General features: G+C 35.9%; 1 protein-coding gene across 1 annotated transcript in view; it reads right to left on the bottom strand.

Annotated features, from left to right (window-relative positions):
- The window catches only part of SDK1 (sidekick cell adhesion molecule 1), a 983,203-nt gene that overhangs the window by 522,711 nt on the left and 446,565 nt on the right, over positions 1-13,927 (bottom strand). The window lies entirely within an intron of this gene.

Genomic DNA, 13,927 nt, shown 5'->3' with positions numbered 1-13,927 from the left:
CTTTGCTCTGAAATCTACTTTATCTGATATTAATATAACAAAACTGAATTCTTTTGATTTACATTTGCATGTCATATCTTTTACTTCCTTTACTTTTAATGTGCCTGTGTTGTTATTTTGAAGTGATTTTCTTTTAGGCAGCAGATAGTTGGGTAATAATTTTTTAATCTCCTCCATCCATCTCTTTTTATTCGTATATTTAAGCCATTTATACTTACTGTAATTACGGATATTTTAGGGCTTAAGCCTACCATTTATTTTTGTTTGCTGTTTCTCTTTTATTTATTTCTCTGCTATTCTGAGTGTTACTTGTACATTTTTTTGGAATTCTATTTTGATGTACGTATAGTATTTTTGTGTGTATCTCTTTGCATAGCTTTTTAGTGGTTGCTCTAGGTATTACATTTTATACACATAACTTACCATGGTGCACTACTGTCAACATTTTACCAGTTTGAGTGAAGTATAGAAACATTACCACCCTTTAAGTCCTTTACCCCCATGTATAATGTGATTGTCATAAACATTTCTTTTTGTGAGGAAAATAGAGTAGTTTAGTCAGGCCCCATCCCACGGTCAGATTGGGGGTGGTGCAGCACTTTCTTTGTAAACAAGTTGCATGGGGAGGGGAGTTAGTACACATGCATGCCTGTGTATTTTTAGCTTGTTGCTATTCTTCTGTGTTATTCAGAGTGTGTGAGGCAGGCTCTGAACTGCTGGTTGGCAGAGCTCACATCTAAAAATAGAGCATGTTTTCTTTGCTGGCAGCTGCTCAGTTTCTCTTTGGACTGCCTAACTCATAGACGTGTATGTAAAGAATAAAGCTTATTGTCTCTTCAACCAAGGCTCCAAGGACCTTTTGCTTGTTACCTAGCTCATAGACCTGCATATGAAGGATTTGTGAACAAGCCCAAAGGGTCTATGAGCTCCAGACCCAGCCCTAGCTCTACACTTCTACATCACTGTGAACTAGTTTGACAATGTTATACTTTTTGCTTCAATCATTAAATATAATTTAGAAAACTTACAAGGAAAAAGAAAAGCCTAATTTATCTATATTTTTACTCTTTTCCTTCCTGATATCCCCAAACAACCTTCACCTTTCTCTTTTTTTTTTTTCCTTTATCATTTCTGTTTTTTGGAGTGCTTCCTTTAGCTGTTCCTTAAGGGTAGAAAATATAGGAACTACATTCTCATAGCTTTCCTTCAACTGAGAGTGTCTTAATTTCCCCCTCATTCCTGAAGGATGGTTTCACCAAATATAGAATTAGCAGTTGACAGTTCTTGTCTTTCGGTACTTAAAAAACATTCTCCTACCTTTTCATGGTGTCCATAGTTTCTGATCAGAAATCTGATGACATTCCTACTGTTTTTTCCCCATACATAAGGTGCTGCTTCTTTCTAGCTGCTTTTAGAATTTTTTTTTATCTTTAATTTCAGAAGTTTGACTATCGTTTCTTAGTTTGCATTTCTTTGAATTGTACTACTTAGTTTCACTCAGCTTCTTAAACTGTAAGTTTATGTTTTAAAATGACAAATTTGGAAAACTTCAACCACTATTTCTTTTAATACTTTTCAACCAACCCTCCTTCTCCTCTCTTCTACGATTCTGACTACACAAATATTAAAGCTTTTGTTGTAGTCCCAGAGGTCTCTGAAACTCTGGGATTTTTTTTGATGTTATCATTTTTGTTTTCTCCATCTATTTTCTCTATTGTTTAGACTAATTAATTTCTATTGTTCTATCTTCAAGTTCATGGATTCTTTTCCCTGTACATTCCATTCTGCTATTGAGCCCATCCACTGGGATTTAAGTTACTGTATTTTTCAGTTCTAGAATTTCCACTCAATACTCCATTCACTCTTCCATTTCTTTGCTGGGATTTTCTATTTCTTTGATGAGATCTTCTCTTATTTTTCTCATCTGTTTCCAGCATGTTTTTAATTACTCATTACTTGCATTTTTATGACTGTTGCTTTAAAATGCTGGTCATATATTTCTAATATCTGTGTCATCTTGGTTTTGGTATCTGTTGATTGTCTTTTCTCATTCAAGTTGAGATATTCTTGGTTCTTGTTATGACCAATGATTTTCAATTGAAACCTGGACATTTTTGGTATTGTTATGAGGTTCTGTATGTTTAGCAGACCTCGCTGGACACTGCTCTAGCAGGAGAAGGGGAGCAACACCCCTTACTATTATCAGGTGGAGATGGAAGTCAAGGATTCCCACTTGGACAGTGTTTATACCTAGGGGTAGGGAGTAGACTCCTTGTTACTGCTGGGGTGGGGTGGAAGCTTAGGCTCTCCAATTGGCCTCTGCTGATACCTCCTGGATGGAAGGTTGTTATAGACTGAATGTTTATGTCCCTCCCCCTTTCATATTTTGAAGCCCAGTTCCCAATGTAATGGTATTTAGAGCTGGAACCTTGAGGAGGTGATTAGGGTTAGATGAAAGGTAATTAGGGTGGGGCTCTCGTGATGGAATTAGTGCCATTAAAAGAAGAGACGCCAAGAACTTGCTCTTTCTGCACCCTGTGAGAACACAACAAGAAGGTGATTGTTTGCAAGCCAAGAAAAGAGCCCTTACCAGGAACTAAATCAGCCAGCAGTTTGATCTTGTACTTCCTAGCCTCCAGAACTGCAAGAAAATAAATGTCTATTATTTAAGCCACCCAATCTGTGATACTTTGTTATAGCAGCCTGAGCTAAGACAGAGGTGGAGGAGGGTCTGTTACTGTTCCTTATACAGCCTCCACTGACACTGTGAGGTAGGGGACGCCTTGTTACCACTGGGTGGAAATGAAAATCCTGATTCTCTACTAGGCTTCCTCTGACATTACCCCAGAGGGGAGGATGAAGGGCACCTTGGTAGAACCAGGTGGGGTGGAAGTACAGGCTTCCTATGTGGTCTCCCCTGACACCATGAGAGGTAGCTCATACCAAACGGAGGACATATTAGTCTCTGCTCCATACCAATCCTTCTTATCACTCTGTTGGACTGGGTGGGGTATCTCCTTATAGCCTAGCAAGGTTGGAAGTCTAAGCTTCCCACTCGGCCTCTGCTGGTTTGGTTTGGGAATGTGCCTGCAGTTTTCTCTTGCAGTATTTGGCTGGAGTAGAGCAGGTATAAGTTTTCTGTTGTGCTAGGCTGTCCCTTTTGTAATCCTCTGGAGGAAAGGGCAGGGTTTGGGGGCACTATTTTTCTTTGTGCCCACTGGCACCTAGATTGTAAGACACATGAGGCAAATGAAAAAGCTCAGGGGTTCTCTCACTATTGTTCATTGAGTCTCAAGGTCCATAGTCAGTCTGATGCCTTCTCTCCATCTTTCAGAATCTACTGATGTTTTTCATACATAATGTTCAGGGTTCTTAGCTGCACTTAGTGATACAAAAAGGGGAAAAGTATATCTACTCCACCTTTCTGGAAGCCTGAGTTTAGAAGCCTTCTTTAACAGTCTTTTTCTTCCACACACTGATGATCAGCAAAATAAGATTCAAGGATCATTACCACATAGAAATGCTGGAGAAACAACAATAGGAACAGCAAAACCTACTATAGGAGTGAAGTGGGGAGAAGAGACGAATAAATTATGAACTGTACACCAAATTTAGAAGTAAAAACAAGTACTTCTTGTATGTTTTGCTTACAGCAAAAAGACTGGGAGATGGAAATGGTCAAAGAATTGTATGGGACAAAGGGTAAGAAGAAAATGAGACAATAATTATTCCAGAAAAAGGGAGTATTAGAGTAAGTTAATATGACATAGCCTTAAGGAACAAGAAACATAACACCTTTTTTAAGGTCTCATATCAACTTTTAGTGAAGCAGAGCTGAAGAGAGTTTCTCCATATTGTTAGCTAAATATTGCACAATTCCATTTGTTGATGATGAGACCTAATTGCTGAGAAAAAGCAGAGGCAGAAACTCCAAATCAGCAGCTGACATCCTAAAGACACATTGTGAATTACAATGGGAGAGAAAGGGATGAGTAATTAGCACTATACAAATTTCAATATCTTGGCTTTTCTTATAATTAGCAGACAAGTGATTTTAAAACCACAGTCCTGTACAGAATCATTATTGTTATTTTATGAAGGTAAGAGGGAAAAAAAAAGAAAAGAAGAACCTAGCAAGGAATGGTTGATTATTATTATATCAACCGTTTATTATTATAAAAGAAGCTAGAAAAAGAAAATATATAAAATAAAAGATTTCTTTTACATCATTTTATATTTAAGAATCTGAGAGAGCGTATCCCTGTCAAGGTCTTCAAAGGATTTCTAAACACTCAGCACTACTGTTGAACATACAAAATGAATATATCACATACTATATTGTGTTTTTTTTTTTTTAAGGAATTACTATGGTAAGTATCATAGGTCTCCTAGCTACTAGTTGTTGGATACCCTATAACATGAGAAACAATGAAATGTTCTTCCTTTACAGTGAATCACTTTCTTATTATTGCACTTTAGTCACTAAATTCAATACATTATTTAATACAATAATTAGAGAATCAATAAACTCAAAAATAAATATATATTATTTCTTTCACTCTTTCATCACTTTTCTTAATGTTCTTTTAGAAGCAAGCACCAGCAAAGAATAAGAAATTTAGACAATAATTACATATAATATAAATATTGTTGTTTGAGTTCATTTAAATATAGACAACACAAAGGAAGAGAGAAAAATATGCTCTATGAGAAAGAGAAAGTTGGACTATATATTACAGAGTGCCATCACCAAATCCTGGGTGAAGATAATGAGGGTTATGTAGGAATTAGTGAGGAAGGATTTTTCATCAGCATCAGTCAGTGATACAATCAGTCATTTGGTCAGTCAATCATCATTCACTCACTGTCACTACTTTCCATGTGTGCAACATGCCTCTTAGGAGAGAGGGCACAGCAAACACATACATGGTGCAATGTGGAAGCAGAGACTTTGTGACTTTGTGACCTGAGGCATCCCAGGACAGAAGATGCTGAAAGTCATACAGAGGAGCATGGATTTGAGCCAGGACCACAATAAGTAGTAGGAGCTAAGTGGGAGTCCGAAGGTGGGGGGGGGGGGGGGAACAGAGAGAGTCAATAGGATGTAAATTGGATGGCATTATCCCTGAAAGGTAGTTAAAGACATGGGAGCAAGAAGACATATCCGGGAGATAGTCTAGAGTGAAAAGAAAAGAGGGCCAAGTAGAGAATGCACAGGAACACCAACATTTGGAAACAAGTGGAGAAAGCAGAACTTGTAGAAGAGGTTGAAAGAAAGAATCAAAGGAAGAAATAGGAAATAATAGTGTTGAGGAAGGCAAAAGAGAAGATGTGTCAGGAAGCTGAAGATCATCAATAGTTCCAAACGGTGCAAAAGACAAAATAATATAAAAAGTGGAAATCGTCCATTAGCTTTGATAATTGGGCTGTCATTGAAGAACTAAGAGAAGGCAATTTCAGTGGTGTCTTCTGGGTGCTGATGCTGGCCTTCCTCTATGTTTCCTACTGCATACACTGGCTACTGGCTCATGTTTGCCTTCTGTTTCGTTCAGGCATTTATATTACCCAGATTGATAAATATATAATAAAAAGAAAATGTATACGTGAGACAAATGTCTAATTAAATTTATTTAAATACTGAATTACATATAATTATTGCTACTTTTGAATGACCTTAAATATTGATGATGACACAAAGGAAGATGGCACAAATGCTCTATGAGAAAGACAAAGTATTGGCAATGCAATTCTTCATGTTTTCTAGTTCTGTTTTTTATTAAGGATGTTCACATTGAGGTATGATACTTACAATATTATAAATGATTACATAGCCATTAAAATTATTTTTACAAAGTTTTCAATTAATAAAAATACCTACGATATAATCTTAATTTTAAAACCTTTACAAAACATTTTATCAAGTAGGATTTCAATAATGAAAAACATATGAGAGTACTTCAAAAAGTTTGTGGAACAATATAATTAAAAAATTAAATGAATCTTTCCACGAACTTTTTGAAGTACCCTTGTACATAAGAGAAAATGTGACAAAATGTTTGTGGATGCCTATAGAAGGTAAAATCATGTATGATTTTGCCTGGTTACTCATATTCTTCTGTATTTATCTAATATAATACACTGAGCATGTATTTTGAAAAATTTTAAAAACCATAAAGGAATAATTAAATCCTATTATAAAGACAGAATCAATTTTTTACCCTCCCACAAGTATGTTTAGTATGCAAGTTCTCAAAGGCAAATACCTATCTAACTTGCTGTGTGAGGCAGCTAATATAGACCATGCTATCTTATAAGTAATCTATAATCATCTACTGATAAATATTTTTACTAATCAAGAAAGTGTGAGTTACGTATTTTCACATCACAATTGACTAGTTGTCTCGAATATGTACAGTTCCCAATGAGCCACTTCTATACCTGCTTTCTGGGTAAAGCATTTGTATACTAGAAATATTTCAGTTTGGTGAATAAGAATTTCTAGAGCACAGAAATGCCTATTTTTCTAGGTATGTGCTTGTGTGTTTGTACATGTGTTTGTTAATTTCTTGTTTCATAGAACAAATGATTTTCAGCAAGACTTATATGCCAGTAGTTAAGAATCCTGCTGTTTTAGTGTAATGATTCACAAACTTGCCTGATGATGTGAATTATTAGAGGTGTTTGTAAAAATGTAGATTCCCAGGCCCAACCTACAAAATCAGAATCTCAAGAGGTGAGTCCTTGAAATGGGTGTTTTTAAAAACTTTCCCAGGACACAAGACACACCAAGATCTGAGTATTATTTTCATGAGAATGTTTTACAGAATCTATTGAATTGTGCCCTTTCCCAATTTCAGATTCTTCTCTTTTTTACTACTGCATCACCTTATACACACCCTTTCCAGTACAATGTAAGTGCCAGAGAGGACCAGAGATCCCTACAAATTTAGGTGTAATTTCAAATCTGACTACCTCCAAAAGCCTTCATTCTGTGCAGGCTGCAAAGTTACTAGAACTTGGCTGCTATTGCCCTTTTGCCTAGAGCAGCCACACACTGATTCAGTCTAACTGAGAGTGTTTATGAGAGGCTAGCATCATGCTAAACTAAAACTGCACAGAACTATTGTGTGAAAGCCAAGCTTTGCCTTCATGGACCTCCCAATCTAGGAGGGAAAATGACTACATAGTTATCTTCTCTTAGATTTGCATTCTTCATATTTTGAGATACATTCATCTTGGGCACAGCATAAGTTAATATCTCTATACAAGGGAGGGAAGTGAGGCAAAAAGTCATCTAAATGACTTTCCCATTGTCATAGGGGTTGGTCTTTTACTATTTGCTTTCCACTCTGTCACACTTTTGGGCAAGATAGTTATACACATAAATCATAAGAGGCAAAATAGGAAAAATGCTTCCAAAAAAGGTACAAACAAAATACTACGGAAGACTGAAGAAAGAGGTAATCACATGCAGGTGGGACAAGTGAATGAGTGGGGTAGCACAGGAGCTGAGTTGTGGACGATGGGTAGAACATTTTCAGGCAGAGAAAAGGGATGGGACATGGGCAAATGTACAGAAAAGAGAAAATGAAATGTCAACAGGAAGCAGGTGTTCAATTCAACTGCAGCCTGGATATAGATAGGAGGTAGTAGAGAATAGGCAGGTAAAAACTACAGGCCAGTGCCAGAGTCTAGAGGATATATTAAGATACTCCCACATATTCTACGAAACTAAAACTAGTCCCTTCTGTCATCTTCTTGAACAACTTAGTTGAAGATAATCTCCAAGAAAGAAATATAACAATTACAGTCAGAAAAGGCAACAAAAAACATAACAACAAAAACATAAAATTACATTTGATGGGTCAAAGGGCATAAGTATCTTTATAATGGTTCATATATATATCTGAAATATTACGAAATATTTATACTCGTTGACCCAGTAATTCCAATCCTAGATTACATACTAGAATAATAATCAAACATGCAGACAAAAATTTACATTTTCATCATGACATCAGTTAAAACAACACAAAAACTGGAAGATGAAATGTGCCCAAATAGTTAAATAATTTGTTAAATAACTAAAATAAAAAAAATTCAAACATAAAATATGTTGTTAAGGAATATTTAATAATACAAAAAATTCTCACTATTTAATCATCATTTAATGGGAATAGCAAAGTTAGCAAAAATTTTCTCCCACTCTGTAGGTTGTCATTTCACTCTGTTGATTGTTCCTTTGCTGTGCAGAAGCTTTTTAGTTTGATATAGTCCCATTTGTTTATTTTTTATTTTACTGCTTGTGCTTTCGGGCTCATGTTCATAAAGTCTGTGCCCAGACCTAGTTCCTGAAGTATTTCACCTATATTTTCCCTTAGTAATGTTACAGTTTCAGGACTTATACTTAAGTATTTAATCCATTTTGAGTTGATTTTAGTGTATGGAGAGAGATGCATATCTAGTTTCATTCTTCTGCATATGGATATCCAGTTTTCCCAGCACCACTTGTTAAAGAGGTCGTCTTTTCCCCAATGTAGATTTTTGTTGCCTTTGTCCAATATCAGATGGCTGTAAGCCTGAGGGGTGATTTCTGGGTTCTCAATTCTACTCCACTGGTCTAAATGTCTATTTTTATACCCATACCATGCTGTTTTGGTTACAATAGCTTTGTAGTGTAATTCCAAGTCAGGTAGTGTTATGCCTCTGGCTTTATTTTTCATGCATCTGACAAGGGATTAATATCCATAGTATAAAAGGAACTCAAGCAATTACACAGTAAAGAAACAAATACCACAATTAAAAAATGGACAAAGGAGCTGAATAGACATTTTTCAAAGGAAGACATACAAATGGCCAACAGGTACATGAAAAAATGCTCAACATCACTAGTCATCAGGGAAATGCAAATTTAAACTACATTGAGATACCACCTCACCCCAGTTAGACTGGCTTTGATCAAAAAGACAGTGAATAACCAATGATGCCGAGGCTATGGAGAGAAGAAAACACTACTACACTGTTGGTGGGACTGTAAATTAGTACAACCACTATGGAAAACAGTATAGAGGTTTCTCAAACAACTACAGATAGATCTTCCATATGATTCAGCAATCCTACTACTGGATATATACCCAGAGGGATGGAAATCATCATGTTGAAGGGAAGCCTGCATTTCCATGTTTATGACAGTTCTATTTACAATAGCCAAGACATGGAACCAACCTAAATGTCCATCAATGGATGACTGGATAAGGAAACTGTGGTATATATACACCATGGAATACTACTCTGCCATAAAAAAGAATGAAATTGTCCCATTTGCAACAACATGGATGAGCCTGGAGAAACTTATGTTGAGTGAAATAAGCAAAGCACAGAGGGATAAATACCACATATGCTCACTCATATGTGGAGCTAGGAGAGAAAGAAGGAATGGAAGAAAGACCACAGTAGTGCATTGGACTTGCAGAGGGAGAGAGCATTCCTTGAGCTACAAAGTGGAGTGGGGGGTAAAGGGGGATGGAGAGGGAAGATGGGGATAATTGGGTGGGGGACACAGGGTACAAATGCAATTTGTGGTAATGGGTATGTTGCTGGTATGAATCTGGCCCTCACATCATGGGCATGAAGGGTGACAATCAGCTTCGTATTGCATGAATATTTATAACCAATAAAAAAAAAAAGAAAAAAGAAAGGGAATAGCAAAATTAAATATGTAGTATGTCCCAAATGTAAACACACATGGGCACATATGCACACACTTATACATATACACACAAAGAGAAAGAAATAAGTACAAGGAAATGTACTGAAGTGGTAACAAGAGTTATTTTGGGCTGGTGGACTATGTTATTTTTTCTCAATTTATTCCTATATTTTCTAAATAATCTATAAAGTTTTAGAATCAAAGAATTTTTTTAAGAACAAAAAGCAGAAATTAGAAATTATTTTGAGTCTCTGAACAGGAATTATAATCATAATTACAATAAAATTATTTATGCAATTATTTACTTATGTCTGTCTCTTAACTCAGTAATAAGTTAAATTAGAGTAGGAACCATATCCATCTTGATCACAGCTATATTCTGAGTTCCTGGGACATTGTAGGAACCTAAGAAATATTGATGAATGAATGAATAAGCAAAAGTAAGAAAAAGAGAGAGAGAGAAGCAAGGAGGGAGGGAGGGGAATGGAGAAGCAAACCCTCAGTGGATCTGGCAGAACAAGGAGTGCCAGCAGCTATCCACTTCCTAAGGACACGCCCGTTGCCTCTCATATTACCTGGCTTGTAATACATGCTGTACCGTATTGCATGAATGAAGAAATAGGAAAACCAAGATTTACTTTTAATTAAGGCAGAACAAATACTACAAGCCCCCTATCTTTTTCTTCTCTGACTTCAATGAATTCTAAGCACAACTGAAACTAGACTTAACAGTAAGAGTGTTTGTGTTCGTGCTATGTAATCAAGGTCACAATAGGAAAATAAGTAAGATCAGTTCACAATGGATCATGCCATAAAATAATCTTTTTATTTCTTTTTTTAAATACCATGCCACCAGAGAACATTTATCTTCCACTTTTTATTGTAACTACAACTGCATCCTTATATAAGTCCCTGGAAACAGAATATAGCTTCCTATTTTTTGACACATTTACAACATGCTCAAAGTCCTGCAGTTGAAGCAAGGTGCACTACCTGGACTCCATCTGGCTGTTCCACAAACCTGTTGTCTTTGGATTTCCACAGCTGAAGGGGAGGGTGTTCATTTCAGTCCAGAATTAAGCCTGTGATCCACCTTGTACTTCAAGGCAGAGCCTGACCTCTTCACATCAAGACATCCTTATCCTGTGGCATTTTTACACTGCTTTGTGATAATCATAAAACTTAAGAAAATTTGAGCCATGTTTTGTCCCTTGCAAATCTGAAATTCAGAAATCTCTAATTGCTTTTCACATACATTTGAACTTTTTCATGTTGAACAGTGATTCTAAGGTATGAAACATTGGTATAATTGTCTGAAAGAAATTGGTAAGCTTCTTGCCAAATGATAAGAAACTGAGATATGAGTATTTTTCTCTCATAAGTTAAAGAAATTTTTTTTCCCGAATAATTTTCCTTGAAGGACAAAATCATCTGATGAGGACAAACACATTGTATTTGAGTATTTCTGGTAGGTCACAGTCTTGAAAGGAGACATTAGCCCAGTGAATTGTCTGTGAATCCACGCTAAAATATTGGTGTGTTTTACTTATGAAGTGTTTTAGGACTAAATATTATGAAAAGTATTATATAGACACAAAGTGTTACTTTTAAATTTCCTTGGAACTCTAAAGAAAAGTCATATGGCTTTTATTAATGTAAAGTTTATATTGACCTTGTAGTATAATTGAAAAAAATATTACATAATGTTATATTGAGTTGAAGCTAATGTGGAATATTTGAAAGGATAGTTTTCATACTTTCTAAACAAGGTTAACTGTGAGATGTTAGATTGATAATTTACCTGCAAAAGTTATACTATGATCTTATAATTCAATGTCAGTAGTACTGCTCAATGAATGATTCACTGTGTTTCACTTTAACCTAAATGCCAGCAAAAGGTATAAGCTATCCAGTGGGCTTACTTTTTCATTTACTACATGTAAAATTTAAAAGATAAACAATATGAGGATTAAAATAAACCCTTGCCACTATTACTGAACATTAATAATAAGCCAAATGTGAATTATTATATTTTTGGTGAAAACAAAATACAATTTTCTCATGGCTCTCAAAGAAAAAAATTGTAGTTACAGTAAAAAAAAAAAATCATTATTACATGATGCTTGAGACATAACTATAACATCATTCAGTTCTGGTAATCCTCATGTGGAAGTACAACCAGCTAGCACTGTGAAGAATATTAGGGTCATGATGAAGAACTCAAAGCTTGTGTCACCAGGCTGTCTATCCCAGCTGCCATTTCGTATTTTTCCCAAAAGGTTTGATCTGCTCTGAGTTATAAACTGTAAACCTTGCCTAAGAGTATAATAGCCACTGGGTGCTCCTCCAAGGCAATATTCTAAGAAATGGATGAATATATTTGCAAAAACATTTAGCAAATATATTTTGTAGCTTAACTCAAATACAAAACATTCATTTCCACACAGATGATCAAAACAAGTATTTCATAACTGGAAGTATTTTTATTTGCAATAGAAACACGTGTTCTGGCTATCAAAACAGTTCTAAATAAGACATGATTTTTTCCAAAAGGTATTTAATTTGGTAAATATGTACATGTGTAGACACAGACTCAAGGTAATTTAGAATTATGTATGCATTCATCAGGAAATAAAAATAACTTCCAACTATTTGCTTACTCTATGGAAGGAACTGAGCAAATGCTTTATATTTATGATATAATTTAATCCTCATTACTATTAAAGTGAGAAACAGGAAGTCTGAGGCCTAAAGAAATTAAGTAATTTGTTCAAAATTTCACAAATACTAAAAGATTATAACAGATTGCATTCAATCATAGGCAACAACAACAAACAATTTTAAAAGCCTTTAAAAAAAGTTTATTTTCTCATATAACAAAAAACTAGAGGTACGAGAGTCCAGAGCCAGTACAACAGCTCAGTGATGTTTGTCAAGAATCCTGCCCCCTCCCTCTTTCTGCTCCACTCCACTTAAGCTTGGTCCCATGCTTACTGCCTTACAGTTGCAGGTTGGCTACTACATCTATAAGCATCACACCTAGAAACAACTGAACACAATCTAGCAGGAAAGGGGAGGAGGGAAAACAGCAGGCTCCAAAAGCTTTTGCTTAGATCTTTCGAGAAGTGTCATATGGTTCCCCACAGCTGCAAAGGAAGCTAGGAAACCGAGGGACAGGATGATCATAATTTTCTTAGAGGAGGGGTTGGCAAACGTTTTCCATAAAGGACCAGAGAGTAAATAATTATGGTTTGCAGGCTATATGGTCTCTGTCACAACTACTCAACTCTGCCCAATAGACGGAAAACAACCATAGAGAATATGTAAATGAATGGGTAGCCATATTCCAATAAAACTTTATTTACAGAAACACAAAGCAGGCAGAGAATGGGGACTTGAACAGATGTGCCACTTGGGCAGCAGTTTGCTGACCTGCTTTAGAGCAATCATGATTCTGCACCTGGGGTGGGGTGGAGAAAAGCACACAGTGCTGTTCTGAACAAAATCACAGTCCAGTTAGGAAGGCAGAGGGAACAGGATATGTATCAGCAACAAGTAGTATGTGCTTCAGAACAGAGGCAGGATACAAATAGGGTCCTGTAAGACTCCTCAGCCCTTGCTTTCAACAACTATGTTATTTTGCCTCTAAAAAGTTCACCTTAGTATCTAAGAAAGTGAAAAATGAAAGATGCTTTACATATTATCTACTCTGACAATGAAAACTAAGGTCTGGAAACTTAAGTGACTTCCTAGAAATCACACTGATAGAAGCAAAGATGAAATGTGTCTTGATTCCTTCATACCACCACTACTGCTTCTGCTTCCAAAAAAATTAAAAAATAGTAATAATAACAATAATAATACCACCAGCAGCAAAACTGGCATTTGCAGAGCATTTATAAAGTGCTTTGCATTAATAATCTGATTCACTCTTTACAACACCCCTTCAATATAGATACAATGATTACTTCTCAGTTCTCATACTACATATAAGAACTGAAGACCAAAAGATTAACTAACATGCTAAAGGGCATACAACCAGGAAGTGGTAGAGCTAAAATTTGAACCCAGGTCTTATTTCTTTTGGGCTCTCAAATCACCACAGTGTATTGACTACAGCCTCTTGTATACATCATTGCTCTCTGGGACTTCAGAAAGGCTTACAACACTCCTAAGAGACACTTGAAAGCCCCAGTTGTTCTGAAATAATAACGACCA

This window comes from Cynocephalus volans, chromosome 3, assembly GCF_027409185.1.
Source record: "Cynocephalus volans isolate mCynVol1 chromosome 3, mCynVol1.pri, whole genome shotgun sequence".
Lineage (NCBI taxonomy): Eukaryota > Metazoa > Chordata > Mammalia > Dermoptera > Cynocephalidae > Cynocephalus > Cynocephalus volans.
This window is presented reverse-complemented; position numbering and strand designations above follow the sequence as displayed.